General features: G+C 39.8%; 1 long non-coding RNA gene across 1 annotated transcript; it reads right to left on the bottom strand.

Annotated features, from left to right (window-relative positions):
• Positions 1–9,341: 9,341 nt before the first annotated feature.
• LOC118160930 lies at positions 9,342–10,306 on the bottom strand. Its single transcript, XR_004747766.1, has 2 exons — positions 10,277–10,306; positions 9,342–9,478 (listed from the first exon to the last, which is right to left on the bottom strand). It is a non-coding gene; the product is annotated as an uncharacterized LOC118160930 (long non-coding RNA).
• Between the last annotated feature and the right edge of the window lie 210 nt (positions 10,307–10,516).

Here is a 10,516-nt window from a genome sequence, read left to right as displayed (position 1 = left end):
TAAATTGCAATATATATTGGTTGATGATCTGTCATATATTCGGGGAAATTCGCCTAAGTGAGCATAGGTTTAATGTGGGCACAGGTTAGATCTGTCAAGACAGAAAGGAAGTTTTCTGTTTCAAAAATTATATAATACCCCCGATTTTTTTGCTTGCATAACATGAGCCAACTTTCATTTACAGAAAAGTTCAGAATAAGATTGCTAATTAGCATGGAGGTGATTAAATTCTAATTCTTACCAGTGAGTAGGGGAATGACCTGGGATGTACCTTTTGTTTTATAGGTAGTACAACATAAAATCACTGAAGCAATATCAGGTGGCTTTTTGACAATATATTATATGGTACCACCATATTACTGGAGAAATACAGCAATTTTTTAAAGGGAATGTTGTGGTGCACTTTTCTATGACATACTGATTAATATGCTATTGAGTCTATAAATAAGGTGCCAACAAATGACAGCTGTGACAGCATTTCTGCACTTTGCTAGCATGGGACGAAGATCAGTAACTCGGTTCACATAGGCCAGTTATCTACTGTCTAACAGTAATGAATGGTGAAAGGCAGGATATGAGTTGCTATTTAGAGACAAAATGTTCAGAAAAAAAGGACAAGATGAGAATTTCTTCATACAACTTCAGTCATGTTACTAACATACTTGGACAGAAAAATGAGAGAAGTGTCTAAATGCAAAACAAGCAATAAATCCAAAGATAATAAAAAGCAATGACTGACAGTCCAAGGCCACACACTGCATTTCAACATGTATTAATATACACACACACCCCCCCCCCCGGGGGGGGGGGGCGCCGGGGGAACAAACCTCTAGTCTGGTGTTCAGTTTAGATTTAAGGTAACATGTCTCATTCAAGTCATATTTCAATACAGCCTCATCTGATTTACAGTCAAACACATAAATAATAACCTTTTTTCTGTTCTGGACCAGATTTCTAATTTTGAAATATCTTTAGTGACCTCTTGGAGATTTCTTTTGTGAAAATAGTTAGGATAGAGTAGAAAAGTAGGTGAAATGAAGGGAACCATTTAATGAGCTTTTCCCTGGTCTGCTCTGCTTCTTCACTTCGGTGTGTGAGGATTTTAATTTATAAACTCCTGTTTTCCTAGGAGGTTAACAAAAGTCCATCCAGCCTTTTTGTCTCCATTAGAAGTAATGAAATGGGGTAGTTCCCTTAAAATAACAGCATATAACAAGAAATCAAAAGCCAATGGAGATAGCAATAATAATGTCTTAAGTATTTCAGGCAGTGGTTTGTATCTACTGGCAGGTGTTAAGATTTTAAGGCAGTTGTGTGATCTAACCAGTAGTAATTTATCAAAAGACCTATTTGTATTTCAGTAGTCTGTATCAGTTATTTCTGTGAGATTTACTTTGCTTAAAGTTTTCGCCTGAGCCTTCTCCTCTCCAGGCTGACCAGTCCCAGCTCCACCAGCCTTTCCCTATATGACAGATGCTCCAGTTTTTTCATCACTTTCATGACCCTTTGCTAGACTCACTCCAGTATGCCCATGTCTCTCCTGTGGTGGGTAGCCCAACACCGTACCCAGCACTCCAGATGTGCCGCACCAGGGGAAGGGCCAGCTCCCTCCACCTGCTGACAACATTTCTCTTACTGTGATGGCCTTCATTGCTGGCTTATGGGCAATCACCTGACCATCAGGATGCCCACAGCCTTTTCTGCAAACCTGCTTTCCAACCAGTCAGCCCCAGCATGTATTCATGCATAGGGTTATTCCTGCTCAGCACTTTGTTTCATCCTTTGTTAAACTTCACAGGTCCCTGTCAGCCCTTGAAAATGGGTCTTGCATATCAGAAAGCCTGTCTCATGTTTTTTGTTTGTTTGTTTGTTTGTTTGTTTTTTCCTGTCCCAGCTGCAGCAGTATGTTCAATGATAGACTGCCACTCCCCCTTCAGATTTGACCATACTTAGTCCTGAGATCAGGACAGCTACAACACTACAACTACTATTGCAACTGATACCGTATTTAGGGTATAGGCTCTGGTGGCTTGTCTTCTTTTTTTTTTTCTCTTTTTTTTCTCTCTTTTTTTTTTTTTTTTTTTCTACACATATACACAAGCTTTATAATAGATCAGACAAAATCTGTATTCAGTCTTCTTCCCAAAAAGGCATTTTTAGATTGGAATTTTGCAAATTACTTTCCTTGTTACTTAAAAAATCACTCTTTCTGTTGACAGATCTTTACACTTTAGGTAACTATCAGGAACAATAACTTGTGAATTGTAATGGAATGTAGGAACTGAACTGCATGCTAATTTAGGAATTGTCATACTGAGGGTATTGACGCTGACTGATTTTGGGCACCTATGTGTCTGTGTTTGGAGGTTAGTCTGCATTACATAGCAGCTAAGGTTTCCAAATGATAATATCATCTGGTTCTTAATATGTTTTCTCCTTAAGGGTCAGCCATGAAACTTTAAATGTCACCTTTTTATTTTTGTCTGGTTTGGCTGCTAGACATTATAGCTGGGCAATTTTATTAATAGGATTATGTGTAGACCTCCTATAATCTTGCTGGTTTATTAATCTCAAGAGTGTCCTGTGACAATCCGTTCCACAGGCTGGTTGCATATTTTGTTTTGCCTATACAATCAGTCTGTTGTTCTTTATTCAAATTTGGATTTGCTGTCTTTCAGTGTCTCTGGATGTCATTTTAGTCTTATCCCAAGAAAAGAAGAAAGAAGATAGCAATTATCTTTCTTTACACTATTCGTTATTTACAGTCTTTATTATTTTTGCATCTCTTCTGATTTAAATGCTTTTACATGAAAAATCTTATTCTCTGAGATACTTTTTTTCCTCTGCTAATCATTCCTGTTGCCACAAGAGCTTTGTTTTTGCAAATGGTGTCAGCAGAATCATTTTATGGTATTTTAGCTTTATGCTTAATGGTTGTATATTAAAGTATATAATCATTTATGTATGATGATTGACTGATTATTGTTTTCTGCTGTAAAAAATGCACACAGGTATCTCTCTTTGTATTTCACTTTGCAAGTGAAATTGAGAGTGATTTTCCGTTTGCTAAAAAAAAAAAAAAAATGTAAAACCTCTTTGTCTGCATTTTTTATTTCTTCCATTTCCTAAGCAAAAAAAAATCCCATCCTGTTCTTCATGATTTCCTTGCTGTTTACCAGAGGGACATCAATTAAAAAGATCAGACATCATGAAAAGTCATTATTGCTTAAAGACTTTAAAATCCATGCTTTTGTGACTCCCTTGTTACCTATTTTCATATAACCTCTTCCAAATTCACTAAGCTGATATGAATTGAGATAAATTAGATCATTTGTAGCCTACTCTTTACTGCCAAATTCAGATCAGTAGTCTGAGTGCTTCACTGTACAGAGCATGGCATTGTGTGCTGGGTTGTGTTTGAAAATGAAATCTCTGATTTACTCTCAGTCCTGACAGTTATTTTGCTTCCCCGGCATAGGTAGTAGTCATTGTTTTCCTCATTTTCTTTCCACAATTGTCAATACTTACCTCCCCTGTGCCAGTTCTGTCCAACGATTTCCAAGTACATAAGAAAATGCCAGCAGGTTTGACTGCAGTGTTGCATACCTCTTTGCATTATTTTAAAAGTATATAGTTGATAATACCCCTGCAGGAGCTTCTAGCTAGTATTCTCTCTGATGGCAAGTTACTTCACTGAGCTCACTTTTTTTTGTTGTTGTTTTTTACAAGGAAAGTAGGAATTCATTCATCGTAAATGACAATCTTGTTGAAATATTACCTTGACTTATTTTGTGCCAAATAGTAATTTCCAATTTGAGTATCTAATTAGACTCACACAGGGGAGAACATTTGTACTTGTGTGAACTGTGAATGACTCAGTTCTGAAATAAATGTTTTTTTCCGCATTCTCTAGACCTTAGTTTTGGACTTTTTCTACATCTTCTTTTAAGAAATGTATGTCCTGTAGAGTTCAGTTCTGTCTATAGTGCTCTTTTGAAGAATGGTATTTCTGCAATTAAAAGCAGAAATTTAGTAGAACAAAATTTATTTGAGTTTTCAAATTACAAATCACTTTCCAAATTACAGTGACTAAGAATGGAATCTGCCTTGAAAAATGCCTCCAAATTTGGCTTTGTAACAGCTGATAAGATTCTGAAGGAAAAACAAAAAAAAATGCTTTATACCTATTTATCTCTCTGAAAACAATGTAGATTTGGAGCAAAGGTAAATTTGCAGAAAATATAAATTTGGAGAGCAAGGTTAGGAGTCCTGTCAAGCTGCTGGGTGTACTCACTAGTTTGGAAAATTATGTAACTTCCATCTCAGTTCAAAATTCAGAATAATGACAAAGCTGTGATTGTATATAGAGACCTGGTCCTAGGCTGTGTTTGCCTAAGAATTTGTAGACCTGGTTAAAATTGTAAGTCTGTTTATACTTACAGACTCCTGCCTGCTTCCAAACATAGGTGATCCAGCAAACTGGGGAGCATAGATCAGCTGTGGTTGAAAGGTTGTTAAAGCTTCATTGATAATTCTTCTATGAATCATCTTGCAGTGTACGTGTTGAGCAGCTGTTTTAAGGTAGGTGGATCATGGCTGCAGAGGCCATGTTTTGGAGGTGGGTCACACTTTAGGGAGAGAGGTGCTGCTACTAACAGCTTGCTGCATTAAGGATGGGCGCAAAAAAAAAAAAAAAAAAAAAAAAAAAAAAAAAAAAAGGATCTAAGAACTGGATTTATTGATTGTGGATCACAAAATGACCAAAAATAATTTTATAGCCCAGCTGATCACCACAAGCTAGCTGTAGTTCTCTGGCCACATAAGCAGTCAGTAGAGGAGAAGGAGGAGGTATTCACACTGTGCTGGAGCTAACCTGGTTTAGAAAAGTGTTATCACAACTACAGTACTGAAGCTGTATTGAAATTCTCTGTGGTGGTGTTCATATAAACAGGAAACCATAACATTTTATTTTAAAATTACATTAAGTTAATATTAGGACTGTGTTTCTACGTATATTTTTTCTGTCTTTGGGATGTGTTCAGGACATGCTCAAGCTTGACTTCCCACCAAGAGACTGTGAACTTGCTCTCTACTTAGGTTAGGGCTGAAGTACTGAAAAAATTAAAATAAATAAATAAATAAATAAATAAATGATTCAGAACTATGTAGCCCTGTACATAGCCAGAGTCATGAAATGCCAACCTATGCAATATAAATACTCAGAATTACCTTTCTGTACTCCTCTCCTGACCAAGAAGGCTATGAGAACTTGGTCTACAATAGGCTCACAAACACAGTTTCTCACCCCCATGACCTCTTCTATCTCCCACCCCCTTTCTCTATATTTTCCTGTAGTTGCTGTGGACTGAGCAAGTGGTGAAGGCATTCTGTCTTTTCCTATCCCTGTCCTTTACTTTTTGTGTCAGACACCCTGCAGCAGGCAACAGAACTAATGGACTGGAGAATGCTGTGAGGACTAATGGGAAGGAAAGGTGGGGCAGCACTACAAGTGACAGTAAGGGAGCATTGAGCAGGACTCCAAAAATACAGAAAAAGTAGTATCCTAGGTTGTGATAGTTTTTGCATTATGCTGGCAGTATTCAGACAATTTCACTGAGATCCTTCCTTCTGTGAAACTAAATGTGGGATCCTCCTTCATCATATAAACTAGCATAGCATATGCATCAGCTCTACATTGAAGTTTATTGTGTTGTGGTGAACAGACCTCACCATGGACACTGATCAGTAGAGAAAAGCAGTATGCAAATCACTGACATACAGGACATACTGTAAAATAGATTTGTTTGTGAGATTTAGAAATAAGAGTATTCTTGCACAGTAGCTGCTAGAGGGGAAGGTAATCTGTGTGTTTCTACTTTGGTAGCAACACCGGAATGGATATGGCATTGGAAGACCTACTCTTTAGTATGTCTGTTCACAGTGCATCACACTGAGGCAAATAGACAAAATGTGAAGAAGATTGACTGGCATGAATTCATGCTTCTCAGGAGATCATCCACTGAAGATTTTGGAAACAGAAGTAGGGCCAAAAATACCTAAAACTGGACACTTTGGGGAAAAAATGCAAAAATCCCTTGAACACTTTCTGAAGCTTGGATACAAAAGGAATAAATCAGCTTTGGGAAGAAAAAAATTCACGTTGTGTCATTCAGAGGAGATAACAGTAACACATTACCATGTACCATTGGTACAGAATGATTTCCACAGTTGTGCGAGCTGTTCTGATCTTCAAAGATGCACTGTAACAGTGCAAAGCAGGACTGAAACCTCTAGTGAATAGGTACCCTTAAGTCTATAGGTATATCAGAAGACCTGGTGATATACAGAAAGTTCTGTGCTTTTCCCTGTGTAATAATAATAATAATAAAATACATATATATATATATATAAACATATCTGTCTTGCTTTTACGAGTGATAATGTAGAGACTGGCTGCAAGAAAGAAAATTGAGCTGGGACCCTGTTTGCAACCTCATTCTGGAAACAGCTGGTGCCAGCTTATCCATTCATTCAAGTACAGTTACAGATCTCATAAGGTATAAAATATAATGTTTACATCCAGGAGGAGATCTGTCCACAAGACCAATTGCTTTTGTCATCAAGGTAAAAACAACATGAAGACCAGTTTAGACAGGATGGGTAACAGGAAATTACTTCTTTTGTGTGGCTGATCTCACTTTAGTATATAAATGGTTATATTGCTAATTGTTTATGAGCTCCTTCATTTAGCAAGGACCCTCTCAGAGTACAAAATGTAATAAAGCGGGTGGTCAGGGCAAGTAGAGCCATAGAATATCCTGAGTTAGAGAGGACACACAAGGGTTACTGAGTCCAGCTCCTGACTCCACACAGGACTGCCCCAGAATCAAACCACATGCCTGAGGGCATTGTCCAAGTGCCTCTTGAACCCGGGCAGACTTGGTGCCATGACCAGACCGGTGCCATTGGACCTCCCTGGGGAACCCGTTCCAGTGCCTGACCACACGCTCAGTGCAGAACCTTTCCCTAACCCCCAGCCTGACCCTCCCCTGTCCCAGCTCCATGCCATTCCTTTGGGTCCCGTCACTGTCCCCAGAGCACAGAGCTCAGCGCCTGCCCCTCTGCTCCCCTCGTGAGGGAGCTGCAGGCCGCCATGAGGCCTCCCCTCAGCCTGCTCTGCTCTGGGCTGAACAAACCAAGGGAGCTCAGCTGCTTCTCATACATCTTTCTCTCTAGATCTTTCATCACCTTTGTAGCCCTTATTTGGACATTCTTTAATAGTTTTATCCTTCTTATATTGTGGCATCCAAAACTGCACACAGCACTTGAGGTGAGGCCGCACCAGTGCAGAGCAGAGGAGGACAATTCCTTCCCTTGACCTGCTAGCGATACCATGCCTGATGTGCCCCAGGGTACGGTAGGCCCTTTTGGCTGCCAGGCACACTGCTGGCTCAATATTCAACTTGCCATCAACCAAAAGCCCCAGATCCTTTCCGTGGGGCTGCTCTCCAGCCTCTTGTCCCTCAGTCCATACACATATCCAGGGCTGCAAATGCAGAATCCAGCACTTGCTCTCATTGAACTTCATGCAGTTGGTGATTGCTCTCTAATTTGTCAAGATCTCCCTGCAAGGTCTCGCTGCCCTCAAAGGAATAAACAGATCCTTCTAATTTAGTTTAATCTGCAAACTTACTTATTATGCATTTGAGTCCTGCATCCAGATCATTTATAAAAACATTGTAGAGATCCAGCCCTAAAATGGAGCCAAATAGAATCAAAGGCTGAAAGGAAAAAAAAAAAAAAAAAAAAAAAAAAAAAAAAGATTACTAGTGAAGTAAAATTCAGCTTCACAATGGGATATGACCTTTGTTGCACTGTTGGCCTGGTATTTAGTCTGCCCCCCCATTTCCCCTTTTTTTAGCAAAGACCATTATGCTCAAGTTTTAGCTTCTTCACACAGGAGAGTCATACATGTCTTTAAAATCTCTTGGATTTACAGCAGGCTGCGTGTGGTGCACTCCAAAAGTGTTTGTCATATGCACATTCGGTTGTCAGTGGCCTGCAGCATATTCTCAAGCTTTTATTATTAAGAAGGTACCACAGGAACCTCTCTTGACTTGCCTCTAAAGGCAGGCTGCTCCTTTACCTACTCTGATGTGGGGGCACAAGGAGAATTCCACAAATTATGCTTATAAACTAACAATTTCATGATAGTTATTTATTTATTTATTTATTTATTCTGTGCTGTGAACTAAATAGATTGCATGATTGCACCCTGCCTTTCCTTTCAGTGGATTTGGACAGATTGGCACCTTTGGGGTTGGACAGACCTTATGTTTAGACAGACTGGCCCTTTGTGTTAGTGTTTGTATGTGTATATAAGGAAGCATCAAGTATACACATGCATAACAAGTATGCATGTATGTGACTATAGATACAGATATAGATATACATATATATATATATATGTTATTTCCCCTCAATCTTTTCTTTCAAAAGATGTTTTAACCATTCTTCATAGATCTTGTACTTCCAAAAGTGCTGTCTCTGTTTTTTTCAACCACATTTGCCACTGACAACTCTGCATTCTTTCCACCTCTTTATTGAAGCATGCTGCTTGAAACTGGACATAGAAAAGATAGATGGAGCCTATGCTGTCTCAATGCACATATGTGTCTATGTACACATAGGGTACAATAATTTGTGTACTGCTACATTATTGTAAATATATCCTACATCCCAAAATGCAAAAAAAAAGAGGAAAAAAAAAAAAATAGGACTAATCACATAATCACAGTGGTAATCTGTTATCTGTTGTCTCAAAATAGGATTGCTTGACAATACACTGCTGAATTAATCAAGCTCTCCACATTTTTATTGTTACATTAATACTTTTAAGTATTACCCTTTTCTGTTTATTGATTTGCATCATTTTTATTTCATGCTATGTCTCCAATTTACACAGTAATTTAAGACTTTAATCCTATTATCCCAAATGGTTGCAAATTCGCATGGCCAGGTACCATCTGTGTTTTCCAGATGTAATCTTTTCTGTAATCCAGCCAGTTCAAAATAGACCTGGCATAGAACTGGATCCATGATCAATCAGGATCTGGTGCAAAATGTTCTCATTTTTCTCAATGAATTACAGCTACTCACCTTGTGAGGCCTTTTTGAACAACTATGTAGCTACCATATGGCATCATCATTTAGATAAAATTACATTTTGTTCAAGGAAAAAAAAAAAATCTGGATTGTCAGAAGCCCTGGCATAGTCAGTGCCTCAAAAGGTTTTGCTATGCCATCTCACCCACCAAATCCCATCAAAGAAAGAAAACAGATAAGTCTGCCACAGTTTATTCTTCACAGCTCTAGTTTGGTTTCCATCACAGTATCACCATCTAGGTCAGTGTCTGTCAAATCGCTCATGGTCCAGGTGGCTGTTGTAAGTGGGGTGGAGCTGGTATGTGATTGGCATCTGTGAAAAGATGATTGTCATCATAATATACTCTGACATCACAATCAGCACAATCTTCACAAAGTTAATTTACATAAAATTAAATAAATAAATAAATAAATGTAAATAAATAAATAAATAAAGGAATTCCCCACACCAAAATAGACATAACATCATCACAATACTGACAAAATGAACAGCTTACACACACTCCATCCCTCATCCCTTCACCACATTGTTACAACACATATTCTTCACAATTATCATCATGGGCAAAACAGACTCAGCATAGGGAGATAGTAAAATTTATTGCCTATCACTAGCAGACTTTGAACAGTAAGAAACTAAAAATGAACTAAAAACACCTTCCCCCCATTCACCCTCTTTCACCTATTTCCCCCTGAGCACCGCAGGTGAATGGGGGCTGCGGTCAGTCCCTAAGGTTTCGTCTCTGCCACTCCTTCACGGTCACTCCCTGCCCCTGCTCCACGTGGGGTCCCTCCCACGGGATGCCGTCCTTCCCAAAATGATCCTGAGGGGGCTGCCCACAGGCAGCAGCTCTCCAAGAACTGCTCCCACACGGCTCCGTACCACGGGGTCCACCCCCCAGGAGCAAACTGCTCCAGCACGGGTCCCCCACGGGCGGCAGCTCCCCCCAGACTCCCTGCTCCACCGGGGGCTCCTCTACGGGCTGCAGCGTGGAGATCTGCTCCATGTGGGACCCACGGGCTGCAGGGGGACAGCCTGCTCCACCAGGGGCCTCTCCACAGGTGAGCTGCTGTGTGTCTGGAGCACCTCCTATCCTCCTTCTGCACTGACCTTGGGGTCTGCAGGGCTTCTTCTCACTCCTTTCTCTCCCAGCTGCTGTTTGGGTAAGGAAGGCATCCTGTGGGAGGGACCCCAGCCTGGCACAGAAGAGAGTGAAGATGAAGGAGCAGCAAGAGATGAAGTTTTATGGACTGACCATAACTCTCATTCCATGTTCCCCTGAGCCACTCAGAGGGGGAAGGGAGTGAATGGGAGGAAAGTGTTTTTAGTTTGCTTTCAGTTCTCACTGCT

The sequence above is a fragment of the Oxyura jamaicensis genome, chromosome 1 (genome assembly GCF_011077185.1).
Source record: "Oxyura jamaicensis isolate SHBP4307 breed ruddy duck chromosome 1, BPBGC_Ojam_1.0, whole genome shotgun sequence".
NCBI classification, from domain to species: Eukaryota; Metazoa; Chordata; class Aves; order Anseriformes; family Anatidae; genus Oxyura; species Oxyura jamaicensis.
Note: the sequence above shows the minus strand (reverse complement) of the source record. Positions and strands in the feature narration are given on the sequence as shown.